Below are 13,843 nucleotides of genomic sequence, written 5' to 3'. Positions count from 1 at the left end.
AACTAAAACCTAGAAATCAGCTCATGACTAGTCATCTCCTGCCTTCCACATAGAATCCACACTTAAGTTCTTAGCTCTGTCTGCAAAGTAGATTGCCAAAGCTGGCCCAGGCTCCATCTACCCAGCTACTATGGCTTCTTATGCAGACAACAGCTATGAAAGGTCCCCATTTTCTCTCCTGCCTCTACCAGTCAGTCACTACACAGGAGCCACAGTTATGAGGCCATCAATCCTCAGACCTAGAATACTCTACATTGCTGCCATCATTAAAGTGACATCCTAACTCCTTATTCTTCCCTAAAGTATCAAGGCCCTTTCCACCTCTCTAGCCTCATCTACCACTCTTTTTTCTCTGGATACATTCCAACATTTCATACTGACTGTCTCAAACACAGTAAACTCATTCCCACCCCAAAGCCAATGCTTTTCCACCTCCATACCTGGAATGCACACAGATACTTCACCATTCATATCTCAACTCAAATAACATCTTGAAAAGCTTCCCAGACCTCACAATCTACAGAAGTATCCCCTGGTGAGAAGCAGCTGGTGAGGGGAATCAGGAGCCCTTTGGCCACAATAAGTTTAGAAATGTATTAGGTGTTCAAGTGAATATTTAATTCACTTATCATAGATCCCATTTTACTGATGTTACAGTACTTATCACTATCTAAAATTATTTTGTAAAGTTCTTTACTTATATATTATATATGCTAATAAAATTCATTCATTCATTTATTCATTCATTCATTCCTGCTATGCCTATCAGAAGCACTAGCCCAAATAAGAACTGTGATCTTTTCTTATTTCACTTGAAAGCATTCATTTCTGGGTGCCTGGTACTACTGGTTAAAAAGTGCCCATGTGCATTTTTTTTACACCTATTTTAGTTCTTTTTTAATTCCCAAGTATGACGATTGGGTTTCCACACTCAAACCTGAGTGTGAGCCTTTTGACAACATCAGCATATTACCAGTCTGACGTTTAAAAATAAAGGTCACTTTCAACTGTCCTATTAATTTTACAAGATTCCAAATCTCCTTCCTTAAACCTTTTTACATCATTACCTGCCTGATGTTTAAAAATAAATTTCAATTTCAACTGTCCTATTAATATTACAAGTCTTCAAATTATGCTTCTAAAAACCTGAAAAATTCAACAACTGGCCTGCCTCATTATCATGAGATTCCTATTTGATATAATATCAACGTATCAATTTACATGAATGTTGTTGATTTTGAGACTGCATGGCCTGTCACTACAATAGTACACTTTTTGATTAGGATAAGATCAATATAAAAAGTATTTACTTTTTTTTTTTTTTTTAATTTTTTATTGGATTATAGGTTTTGGGGTACATGAGCAGAGCATGCAAGACAGTTGAAAAAGTATTTACTTTTAATGATTAAATTGCGATCTCTAATATCTTACCTTTGGGATACTTAGCAAACAGACACTTACAATATATACTATCTAAATGCACCAATTTAAACATTTTTAATTCCTTTATTTTCTTTTTTAGAATTTCAAAGCTTTCAGACACTGCTACCAAAAAATCCACAGTAGATTTTTTAACTGGTTGTTACACATTATAAATGGTCTCATAGTAAATCATTAATCACTGGGATGTACATTTTATGAGGACAGAGATGTTTATCCAGTTTGTTCATTCTATTCCTCAGCACCTATTCCTGGCATATTATCAGCATAAAATAATATATGTTGTTAAATACCTGCAAGCTCCTGTTTTCCCTTATGGAGATCACCATATTACTTGCACATTTAGAGCATACTGCTAATATGTGTAATCTCTTCTTGTTATTGCTTGATGCCATAAAAATATTAAGCATGATCCGAACAGAAATTCTAAATCACAAGTTCTTGACTTTCAAGTTATACAGTGATATGTGGCAAATGGGTGGCAAGTGATCAACACAGATTTTTGCATAAAGTGTGATCAACATAGATTCTCTTACCTTGTGCTGAGGAGGCAAGACTCAATATGGAGTCTGGATACACAGACTGCTCTAGGGCTAGGGAGAAAGCCACCGATAGAAGACCGTCTGTCTGTGCATCTCTGAATATAGACTGCCAGAGTATCAAGTTTTATACGGATGCCAAGGTGAATGTTAAATAGCGCTACAGGGCTGCTAATGAACGTTGCCATAAGAAAGTCATCAGAAGCAACCATTGTGAATCCTAGAAAAGCAGCTCAGTTTTTTGTGCTGCAAGTAATTTATACTAATGAAAATTCCAATAGTCAAGTTCAAGAATAATCATTCATGAATAATCAAGGTTATTCCTAAAACATTACCCTTGCCCTCACATTTCTAAGAAAAAAGCAGCAGAGATACAACTAGTTTGCTGGGAACTACATATAACACAGTGAACAAGAGTGGGAATGTGTGTCATCTGAATGCCACCTATCATGTCAAAGTAGGCTGACACTGCAGATCAGAAGCAAGCAGCTCTCTGCCACCTAATACACCCTAAATATGAATCCCTGTTCCATCTTCAACCAAGTAACCACTGGCATTTATAACCTGTTTCTTAATATGAAAATATGAATAATCCCTGTATAGATTTGTAAATAATAAAATCTATTTTAAAAAAGAAAAGTAAACATATACTTCTAATCCTTTGATCACCATGGTCTGCCTACCTGGCTGGCTGGCTGGACTGAGGAGGAGCAGGTTCAGAACCCACTGGGAAAGCTCCTATAAAAGATAAGATGACAAGTAAACAGGCCATTATTTAACAAACAAAACGGACTTTTATAAAATATGCATTATACCACTTCACACCCACCAAGATGCCTATAATCAAAAAAATAGCAATGGTTGACAAGAATGTAAAGAAACTGGAACCCTCACACATTGCTGGTGAAAATGTAAAATCATGCAGTCACTTTGGAAGACAGTTCCTCAAAATGTTAGGTATAGTTATCATGTGAACCAGTAATTCCACTCTTAGGTATACACACAGAAGAAGTAAAAACAGATCGACACAAAAGCTTCTACACAAATGTTCATGGCAGCATTATTCATACTTGCAAAAAACATGAAAACAACCCAAATGTCCATCAACAACAGACAGACAAATAAAATGTGCTATATCCATATAATGGAATAATATATGGAAATTAATAAAAAATGCATGATGATATGCAAAGATAGATAAACCTTGAAAACATGCTAATGAAAGAAGTCAGACACAAGACCACAAGTCATCTGATTGCACCTACATAAAATGTCTAGAATAGGCAAATCTATAGAGACAGAAAGTAGATGAGTGGTTGCTTAAGGCCGAGAAATTTGGGAAAAATAGGGAGTGACTGAATGGGTGCAAGATTTCTCTTTTTGATGGAAATGTTACAGATTAGACAGTGGTGATAGCTGTACAACTGTGACTATATTAAAACCATTGAATTGTACACTCACTTTAAATGAGTGAGTCCTATGGTATGTGAACTATATCTTGATAATGCTATTAAAATATATTGTGTATTATCTTTAAATAATTATAGCTTTCAACCATCAAATGACATGTCTTATCAAGATAAAGTATGGACATGTTGTCACCCCAACAGCTACATTCCGTATGGCTCACAAAGTCCTCTCACAGCCCCCAGTCCCCATGACCAAGAGTATTCCCCAGGGCATTTCTGCCAGAGCTCCCAGAGAAGATGCTTTCTCTTCCTAGAATCACAGGTGGAGCTGGTTTCAACTGGGGTTCCTTCTGTGACAAGAGAGAATAGGCTAACACTCTAAGAAAAGCAGAATGAGAGAGGGAATGGGGCAGTGGGATAAAGAAAGAGGGGGAAAGAAGAAGGTAAGATAGGAGGAGACACAGAGAGGAAGAGCACAGTAATTATTGTTGGAGCATCTGCATCCAGCCATGCTGGCTAGTTTTAAGTGGGTCTCTGTAATTTGCTTTTAGGAGAGTCTTAATATGTTTCTTCACTACAAACTCTTTCCCTACTTAACTGATAACTTTCCAAGGATATATACACAAGTAAAACTAAATCCTGGGCACATTTTGTTTAACACAAAGATATATGAATATTAGAAACAGCACACATAGCTCAGTGGTTAAATGAAGTCACACAGACTTAGATTCAAATGCGAGTCTGAGCCTTACATAAGTGACCTTGGGAACACACAATTTAACTTACTCCCAAACCTTAGTTGCCACTTCTGTAAAATGGGAGCCCTAGGTTTGGTTTTCTTACAGACAGGCCACTGTCCACATTAAATGAAATAACTCATGGCAGTGTCTCAATACAGTACCTGGCATATGAGAACACAACGATATGACCCACCATTATTAGTGGTAAACTCATGATTTATCACAGATATATTTAGAGCATAAAAAAGTATTGTTTTAAAGCAAAGATAGTATGAATAAGACTAGTAGGCAAGAGCCAGAGAAAACTGTATCATGCTTTACAAAAAATACTTCTTATTTATTTGTAGAGCATTATTTTTAAGACATGTTAGAAACTAAACCTAGTAATGGTAAAGACAACAGCCAGAACCAAAAATTTTAATTCATAAAAATCAATTCTGGTTCTTAGCTAACTTTGCCCAATACATACTTTGGTCAGAGTTATTTCTTATTACCTTCAGTCTGCAATCACTTTTGGAAACCACTCCCCACTTGCAAATAGACAGCTTTAGACAACTATTTAGATTGCTAAGCTTTCTGTCCTTCTACAACACTGCATATTATTGCATCCACATGACAGAATTCCCTCCATTTATCTACTGCCCATAGATATCACTAACTTGGCTCAGACACAAGTTCTCTCCAAAAGTGACCTTGTGATTACCCAGTTCTGAGTTCATTCATTCATTCAACAAAGACTTAATGAGAACCTACTATGTGCAAGGTACTGTACTGGATACCAGAGATGCAGAGAATAAAAGAGATACCTCTTCTTTGTGTTCTCATGAGGACCTGTTGCCTCCTCATCACAACACTGACCACACTGATTACTGATTTTCTAACTCCTTCTCTGCAACCCCTACAGAGAATCTAAGCAACCTGAGGTCAGGGACCATAGCAAAGCTGATTTGCACCGTATCACATTATTTTGAATAAGTCATGAAAAAAACTGAAACAGAATGAGGTGTCAGCACAATATAGCCACAGCATAGCTATTTGCATGGTCAGAGACTCATGCAGAGCATGAGTAAAGTGAGGTGTGTAGACACACAAACTTTACAGATGAAATGCACCAATTCCAGAAAAAACACAAACTACAATAACTCATCCAATATGAATTTAAGTAACTCTATAACTATTAAGAAAACTGGCTTTGCAATTTAAAATCCCATAAACATCTCTAGGCCAGTGAGGTGCGATGGCTCACACCTGTAATTCCAGCACTTTGGTAGGCCCAGGTGGGTGGATCACCTGAGGGCAGGAATTCAAGATTACTCTGGCAAACACTGTGAAACCCTTCTCTACTCAAAATACAAAATATTAGCTGGGCGTGGTAGTGGGTGCCTGTAATCCCAGCTACTCAGGAGTCTGAGGCAGAAGAATCCTTGAACCCAGGAGGTGGAGGCTGCAATGAACCAAGGTCGTGCCATTGCACACCAGCCTGGGCAACAAGAGAAAAATTTCATCCCCCACCTTCCCACCAAAAACAACAACAACAACAAAAAAAAAAAACAGCCCAGATGGCTTTACTAAAGAATTCTATCAAATTTTTTAGAAAGAATTAACACTGGTTTTATACAATCTCTCCCAGAAAATAGAAGAGAAAGGAATACATCTGAATTCAATAAAGGGAGTGGTCTAGACATAAGGAGACTAAGCAGAGTTTAGAACCAAATGCAGTCTGTAGTTCCAAACTAGATCGTGTTGTTAAACAGAATTTGATCGGATAATCAGTAAAGCTTGAATAACGTTGAAGATGTGAAGATAGAAATGTATTAATTTTCTAATTTTGATGGTCATTTTGATACTACACAGAAGAATGGCCTTAGGAAATGCCACTAAAATATTTGGAAGCAATGGGTCATCAAGTCAGCAACTTATTAGCAAATGGTTCGGGGAAAAGCAAATGTTATCTGAATTGTACTGATAACCCTCCTGTAAATGTAATCTTGTTTTAAAACAAAGAAGAAATATTTCTTAAACATATAGGAGGCTATCTTTATGATCTCAGGATACAGAAGAATTTCCTCAACTAGGTATAAAAACACTGCAAATATGAATGTTATAAATTCAGCCACATGAAGATTAAGAACTTTATAAATGGAACATTATTCAACTTTTCAAAAGAAAAGAAATTCTGGCTTTTATGAGCCATATAACATATGTGACAACACGAATGAACCCTGAAGACATGCTAACTCAGATATGCCACTCACAAAAAGACAGATGCTGTAAGTTTCCACTTATATGAAGTATCTAGAATAGTGAAATTCATAGAAACAAAAGGCCAGCGGCTGGCCCTGGAGGAAATAGAGTCGATTAATTAATATACAGTTTCAGTTCTGTAAAATGAAAAACTGGAGATCTAGTGCTCAGTGTTGTGAATACACTCATCACTACTGAACTACCCACTTAAAGATGGTTAAGATGGCAAATTTCATGCTTATTACCACATACATATATACACTTGTGGATAACACTTGAAGAAAGAAAGGAAATGGTTAACACAATATTGCAGAAGTCTCTCCTCTCTGGGATGTGATCTGAAAAGGGCACAAAGGGAACTTAAAAAAAAATTTCCTTGAGTTCAAGTACAAGTGGTTTTCATCATCCTCAAAAGGATAAGCTCCTGCAAATCTAATTTTTAAAATAAACTCCCCAGGAAAGGGAAGATGAGCCAGTACAAAAGCTCTGAAAATAAATAAAAAACTACAGGACAGGGAAGGCAAAAGGAAAGAATCATGAATTCTCTCAGTATTATTAACTTTAAATTATATTCTCTAAATAATAAAGGATCAATTTCTGTACAACAATTTAAAGTTATAAGTGGTACTGCTCAAACTAGATGTACTTTATGTAACTACCAAATATCTTTCTAAAATATGGAGCCAAATAATATCAATCCCTCAGCCTTTCTATATTGCCCACGACAACAGAAGGAGTCAGACAGGACAGGGGAAGTCCTCAGTGGTCTGAACAAGGAGAAGCACAAAGAGGCACTGAGGGCCAGCGTTCTGCCTCGAGAAAGCAGAAGCTGGTGGCTACACAGTATACAGTTTGTTCAGAGGCCTCCCACTTCTGACTGGTTTTCCGCTAAGAAAAAAAGGGTAAGGGTCAAAAATATACCCACATGGTTCCTTATGGGGTGGGGGGAGAAATTAAAATGTCTAATTCTTCTTCTCAATAGCTTTAAAACATGTAAATCAAATTCTAAATTTTCTACTGTCAACTGGCTATATCAGCTGGGACTCAGGTCAGATACAGACAGGTCACGGAGGCTGACTGAAAATCACCTATATTTCACTCTTATTTTTATTCACAATGCTTTCAGGAAAAACTTTTTTGATTAAAAATTTTCTCATCATTCTACTCAAAGTACCATAGGTTCTTTATTCTATCAAATGAGATTCTCACTCTGAAAAATACAATGGAATTCTTTAAATATAAAATGTGCAACCTCCAAATAGAATCTTGAGTCCTGCCCTATTCCCTGAACTTCAGATTCACATCTTCAATGTCCTTCACATTTCTACTTCAAAGTCTAGCCAGCATCTGAGACTTAACACTGCCGAAAAAAGTATCATTCAGATCCACCCCTTCTCATATTCCAACAGCCCTTTCTCTTCCAGGCTGGTGTCAGAGGCTGTCACACTTACCTTCCACTGAGCTGTTAACACTTAAACTGTCCATGGGCAGGGAAGCTAAAAGAGCACCAATTGTAACACTCCTTCTGGGGCCTCAGGGCCTGCACAGAGTTTTGCTCCTCCCAGCACCCAAAAGCACTCACCCCAGCTCCTGCACACGCTTACCTGCATGTTCCCTCCCATGATGGGTTGAGCACAGGGGGTTCTAGTGAGTGGAGTCTGCCCCTGCCAGCGCCTAAGTGCTACTTTCAGCATCCACGCCCCAGTTCCCACCAGCAAAGCGTTCAGGGAAATTATCCTGCTTCGTTATCTCAGTCAGGTGACCAAATCAACATCAACAGTGAGCAGTCACATTGAAAGTACACATTCTTTCCTTTGTACGGACAGAATCTTTTCGGTCTTCCTCCCAGGCATCCATAAACCCAGATGTATTATGAGAAACACATGTGATAAATCCCATTTGAGGGACATTCTACAAAATACATGACCAGTAGTTTTCAAACCTGACAAGGTCACCAAAAAGAAAGGAAAGTCTGAGAAACTGCCACAGACTAAAGGAAGCTAAGGAGACACAAAGGCTAAATGTAATATGGTAAACTGTGTAAGATCCAGGAACACAAAAAGGACCTTGTTATAAACTGAATGTTTGTGTCCTGCCCAGAATCCTCATATGCTGAAGCTTTAACCTCAAATGTAATAGTATCTGGAGCTAGGGCGTTTGGGAGGTAATCAGCATTAGATGAAGTCATGAGGGCAGGGCCCTGGTCTAATGGAATTAGTGCTCTTATAAAGAGACACAGAGAGCTTGTTCTTTCTTCTGATGAAAACACACCTAGGAAAGGGGACTGTGCCGTGTGCAAATGAGGAAGACGCCTCACAGGAACCCAACCATCCTGGCACCCAATCTCAGACTTTTCACCTCCAGATCTTTGAAAACAAATTTCTTTTGTTTAATCCTCTCAGTCTATGGAATTTTGTTATGGCAGCTAACTGATACAGACCTTAAGTAAAAACTAAACAAATCAATCATGTATAGAATTTAATCAATAATAATGTATCAATATTACTTCACTAAATGTGACAAATGACCACACTAATGTAACAGTTTAACAATATGAAAACTGGATGAAAGTTATTTGAAAACTCTACTATTTTCACAACTTTCTGTAAATTTAAAACTCTTCTAAAACACATAGTGTATTTCTAAAAATTCGATGGCTTCCTATACTTTTCTTAAACCAAAGGCCTCCCAATCTCTTTTACTCATCATCTAATACTTACACCTTGTTTACTCTGGTGTACCATGTTCACCTTTACAAGAGTTACACAGTATGAGTTACATACATGTACATGTTTGTCAAAATTGATTAAACTGCACACTTAAAATCTATGCATTTCTCTATATATGTTATACTTCAATTGCAACTGTTTTAAAATATATAATTGCCTCATCACGAGACAGAGTTTTACTCCTGTTGCCCAGGCTGGAATGCAATTCGCTCACTGCAACCTTTGCCTCCTGGGTTCAGGCGATTCTCCTGCCTCAGCCTCCTGAGTAGCTTGGATTACAGGCATGCACCAACATGCCCGGCTAACTTTTGTATTTCTAGTAAAGATGGGTTTTCACCATTTTGGTCAGGCTGATGTTAAACTCCTGACCTCAGGTGATTCACCTCCCCCAGCCTCCCAAAGTGCTGGGATACAGGCATGAGCCACCTCACCCAGCCCACCTTATTTTTTAGGTTACAGATGAACTGAATATCAGCGCACATCAGAAACTAACAAAGAACACAAATATGCTCAATGATATCTGATGTCTTCTAAATCACACATCTGACCCTTTTCATGGCACAGCTCTCCCTTAGTCCAATTCCTTCCTCAAAACCTTCTCTCCATATTTTCCTTTAATCAAAATCACCTACTAAACTTTACCCTAGACATAAAATCATCTGGAAAGCAAGGCCTACAAAGGCAAACCTCAGATGCTTAGATACTTTCTATCTTACAGCATGGTGTCACCTCACTTAATAATAGATATTCTACTAAGATTTAAGACCTTCCGAACAAATACTATGTCTAACTCAAGGTCACTCTGGAATTCTCAGTAATGATTAAACAACACAGGAGGAGTCAATGGCAAGATCTTTTGATCCTTTTCCTTCCCTGGCCTCAGCCTTATTGCAAAACACTCCCTCCCTTCTGCTACCTGGCCCCACAAGGCATGTTCTTACATTCCATGTGGACCAATAATTTCTATCATCTCATAAATTCTATACTTACTCTAATAAAAAGTTAATTGTTCTTGTTACACTAAAGTCCTTTTCTTCATCTGACATTAAAAACTACTTCTATAATTTTCTAATTTTTCAAAACACTGTTAATTTGCACACACCAAATCAACATACTTCTACGTTGTATTTTTGCACTTTTCATTTCCTGATTTGCCTTTTTCCTGCCGACTCACACTATTTGATCACAACAAATTTCTAAGCTTTTTCTCAACCTGGACTATTTACATTATAAAATGTCCCATGTTATCTAAAATGCTCAATTTAAAATAATAGCTAAATGATTTTATTCATCCAATTTTACAATATGAGTTTTTAATTATTTCAAGAACTTTATCAACAAGCAAGTTGATTCTTAGGTGCTTCAAAGAAACAATTGTCAGTATGAAAAGTTAAGGCTTATGTGGTATTAATCAAATATTCTCAAGACTTGCTCAAATAGAAAACAACTGTAAATATACTCACGTGTTGCTTAATAATGGGGGTACATTCTTAAAAATGCATCATTATGCAATTCACCGTGGACATCACAGTGGACTTATACAAACCTAGACAGTCTAGCCTACTACACATGCACCTAGATGATACAGTTGCAGACCTATATAGCAGCTTACTGTAATGAATACTATAGTATGTGTGTATCTAAACATAGAAAAGGTACTGTGAAAATACAGCATAAAAGATAGAAAATGGAGGCCTGGCGCGGTGGCTCATGCCTATAATCCCAGAACTTTGAGAGGCCGAGGCGGGTGGATCACGAGGTCAAGAGATCGAGACCATCCTGGTCGACATGGTGAAATCCCGTCTCTACTAAACATACAAAAAATTAGCTGGGCATGGTGGCACGTGCCTGTAATCCCAGCTACTCGGGAGGCTGAGGCAGGAGAATTGCCTGAACCCAGGAGGCGGAGGTTGCGGTGAGCCGAGAGTGTGCCATTGCACTCCAGTCTGGGTAACAAGAGTGAAACTCCGTCTCAAAAAAAAAAAAAGATAGAAAATGGTATACTTATATAGGGCACTCCCCATGAATGGAGACTGCAGGACTAAAAGTTGTTGTGGGGAAGTGGGGGGTGAATGAATGTTAGGGTCTAAGACATTGCTCTACACCACTATTGACTTTATAAAGACTTTACACTTAGGCTACACGGAAAAGTTCTTCTTTCTTCAGTTAACTAACCTTGGCTTACCATAACTTTTTTATTTTACAAACTTTTAAACTCTTCTATAATTGCACTTAGCTTAAAACACACATTGTACATTTGTACAAAATATTCTTTCCTTATATCCTAATTCTATAAGCTTTGTTCTGTTTTTAATTTTAAAACTTTTTCTTAAAAACTAAGACACAAACACCCACTAGCTTGGGCCTACACTGGGTCCAGATCATGCACATCACTGTCTCCCACCTCGAATCTCGTCGCACTGAAAGGTTTTCAGGGGCAAGAACACACATGTAGCTCTCACCTGCTATTATGACAGTGCCTTCTTCTGGAATATTTCCCGAAAGACCCACCTCAGGCTGTTCTGTAGTTAACTTTTCTTTTTAATCAACAGAAGTACATACTAAAACAATAATAAAATGACAAACCAATAATATATTTAACGTTATCAAATATTATGTACTGTACATAACTGCATATGCTACACTTTTACAGGGACTGGCTGCACAGGAAGTTTGTTTACACCAGCATCACCACAAAAACCTGAGCAACTAAGAAATTATGAATACTACAGCTTCACTAGGCAATGGAAATTTCTCAGCTCCCTTGTAATCCGTGGGACCAAAATCATATATGAGCTCTGATGACCTCACTGGCACTATGCAGTACATAACTGTACTACACAAATTAGGGCTACACGTGGCTGTACAAATGTATAGCAGTCCCAAGATACACACTCAAGACCTTCAGCTAAACAAAGAAAGACATGTCAAAAAGTTTTAAGTCCTGTCTCCTTCCCCGGATTCTCCTGATTATTTCAGTACTGAAAAGAACTTTCTCTGGTTGCTGAGATGTTTAAATGAGTTCATTACTATGAAAAAGGTATTATTAGTGTGACATGGTAAAAGCCCCATAAAACTGCATACCTCAACCATACCTCGGCTTTCTATTGAAACTGCTCTCTGCGACTCAAATGTGACAGGCAAGCAGTCCACACCCATGCCATCTTGGCCCCTGTGACTTATAACAAGTAATTAAGGACTGTAATTTCCACCCTACCCAGACAATGTGTAAACAAATGCTAATCTTGGCTTTTGTGAACCACTTAAGTAACAATCAGAATGTCAAAAGTCACCTGGCCCTGGGATTGTCCGGAGCCCCTCACCCTCCTTTTCACCTAGGAACCCACTGGAATGTCCAGAGCCACTCACGCTCATCTCCGCCCAGGAGGTGATTCATAGAATCCACTAGCCCTCAGAACGTCGGAAGCCCCTCACCCTCACTCCCGAGGTGGTTTTATGGTTATAAAATGTCTTGACACCCTCCTTTTGGGCCACGGGTTGGAGAGACGCGAGTCCTCCGTGGCCGCCGGCAATAAAGACCCTGCAATTTGGCATACTTTTGTCTTGGTGTTGACTTTCTACGCTCAAGCCAGTACAACATTAGCATAAGAAAGGAAATATTTCGGCGTGGGAGGGAGGGGTAAGCCTATGGCAGACACCGGTTCAGAGAAAGGAAAGGGGAAGAGAAAGACAATGTAAACACAGGCCAGTCTCCCTAAAAGAAATGTAAATGTATATGGCTATCTCCCTTGCTCCTCATCAGCAATATGTTTTTTTACAGACACCTACCCTGCATTTGCTGATACACTGGCAACAACCTGTTTAAATCAGGAGTGTGACATGCTACACTGCATGTCAGTGTGGAAAACAACGATGATGCACCGTTCACATCTAGACCCACGCCTTAGCCTTTCCGGGAGTCCTTCAGAGCCACCCGCTGGGCAGGCACCACCAAGCCGGAGCACAGCCTTCCGCTAAGTCTACATCCCAGCCTGTGCATCCGAAGGGACCCAACGGCTGAGTCCCAGCCCCGCTGTGGCAGAGGGAAGGGACCAGCACGCACACCCTCAAGTCTACATGAAGACCCTTTCCGGGGCTGTCGCCGACAGCGACGCCCGGACCACGCCGGCCCTGGGCGGCAGATAGGGTTCTGGGGCGCACGCCGCGGAGGCAGGAAGGAGGCCGGCGGGAGCGAAAGGTCACCGGGACAGGCTTGTCTCCCCCTCACTTCCAGCAGCGGCGGGCCCCAGTCCCACCCCTCACCCAGGCCCCTGGTCTGGTGGCACCACGGCCACAAAGGGTGGCGAGGGCGCATGTCCGATGTCTGGGTGCCTCAGTACCTGAACCCACCTGGTCGAGTGGCAGCTGCACCGCATCGCCGAGGGGCCGCGGCAGGGTGGAGTCCGTGGTACTGGCGGTGCCGGAGGGCGACAGAAAGGCTTAAACTAAAGACTGCTCTCTACTTTGCACCCAGCCGCCGCCCGCCTTTGACTTCCAGCAACTCCCAACGCCAGTTTTCCACTTTGCACACGCAGGTGCCGATGGCCGCCCACGGCACAATCGCGGCGTGGAACCGTGACGCGGTCGCCAATCAGAGAGCGCCGGCAGCACAGCGCCCCTCCCCCGTGCCGAGGGGCGGGGCGAAGGGAGGAGGCTCGCCGAAGGCTGTAGCCTGAGGGTGCCTCGCGGGCGGGGTGGGATGCCTTTCCGGGGTGAAACTTTAGAATGGCGTATTTGCCTCC

At 40.1% G+C, this 13,843-nt stretch overlaps 1 protein-coding gene across 1 annotated transcript in view; it reads right to left on the bottom strand.

The window, feature by feature from the left end:
• Positions 1 to 13,517, bottom strand: part of LOC128930912 (uncharacterized) — a 174,573-nt gene extending 161,056 nt beyond the window's left edge. The window contains exons 1-2 of the mRNA XM_078364445.1: positions 13,452 to 13,517; positions 2,663 to 2,717 (exon numbers count right to left, since the gene is read on the bottom strand). The gene's annotated coding sequence lies outside the window, so the exon portion shown is untranslated. The remainder of the gene's footprint in view (positions 1 to 2,662; positions 2,718 to 13,451) is intronic.
• Positions 13,518 to 13,843: the final 326 nt, after the last annotated feature.

The sequence above is a fragment of the Callithrix jacchus genome, chromosome Y, assembly GCF_049354715.1.
Source record: "Callithrix jacchus isolate 240 chromosome Y, calJac240_pri, whole genome shotgun sequence".
Lineage (NCBI taxonomy): Eukaryota > Metazoa > Chordata > Mammalia > Primates > Cebidae > Callithrix > Callithrix jacchus.
The sequence above is the reverse complement of the archived record's forward strand: the minus strand, read 5'-3'. Positions and strand labels throughout refer to the sequence as shown.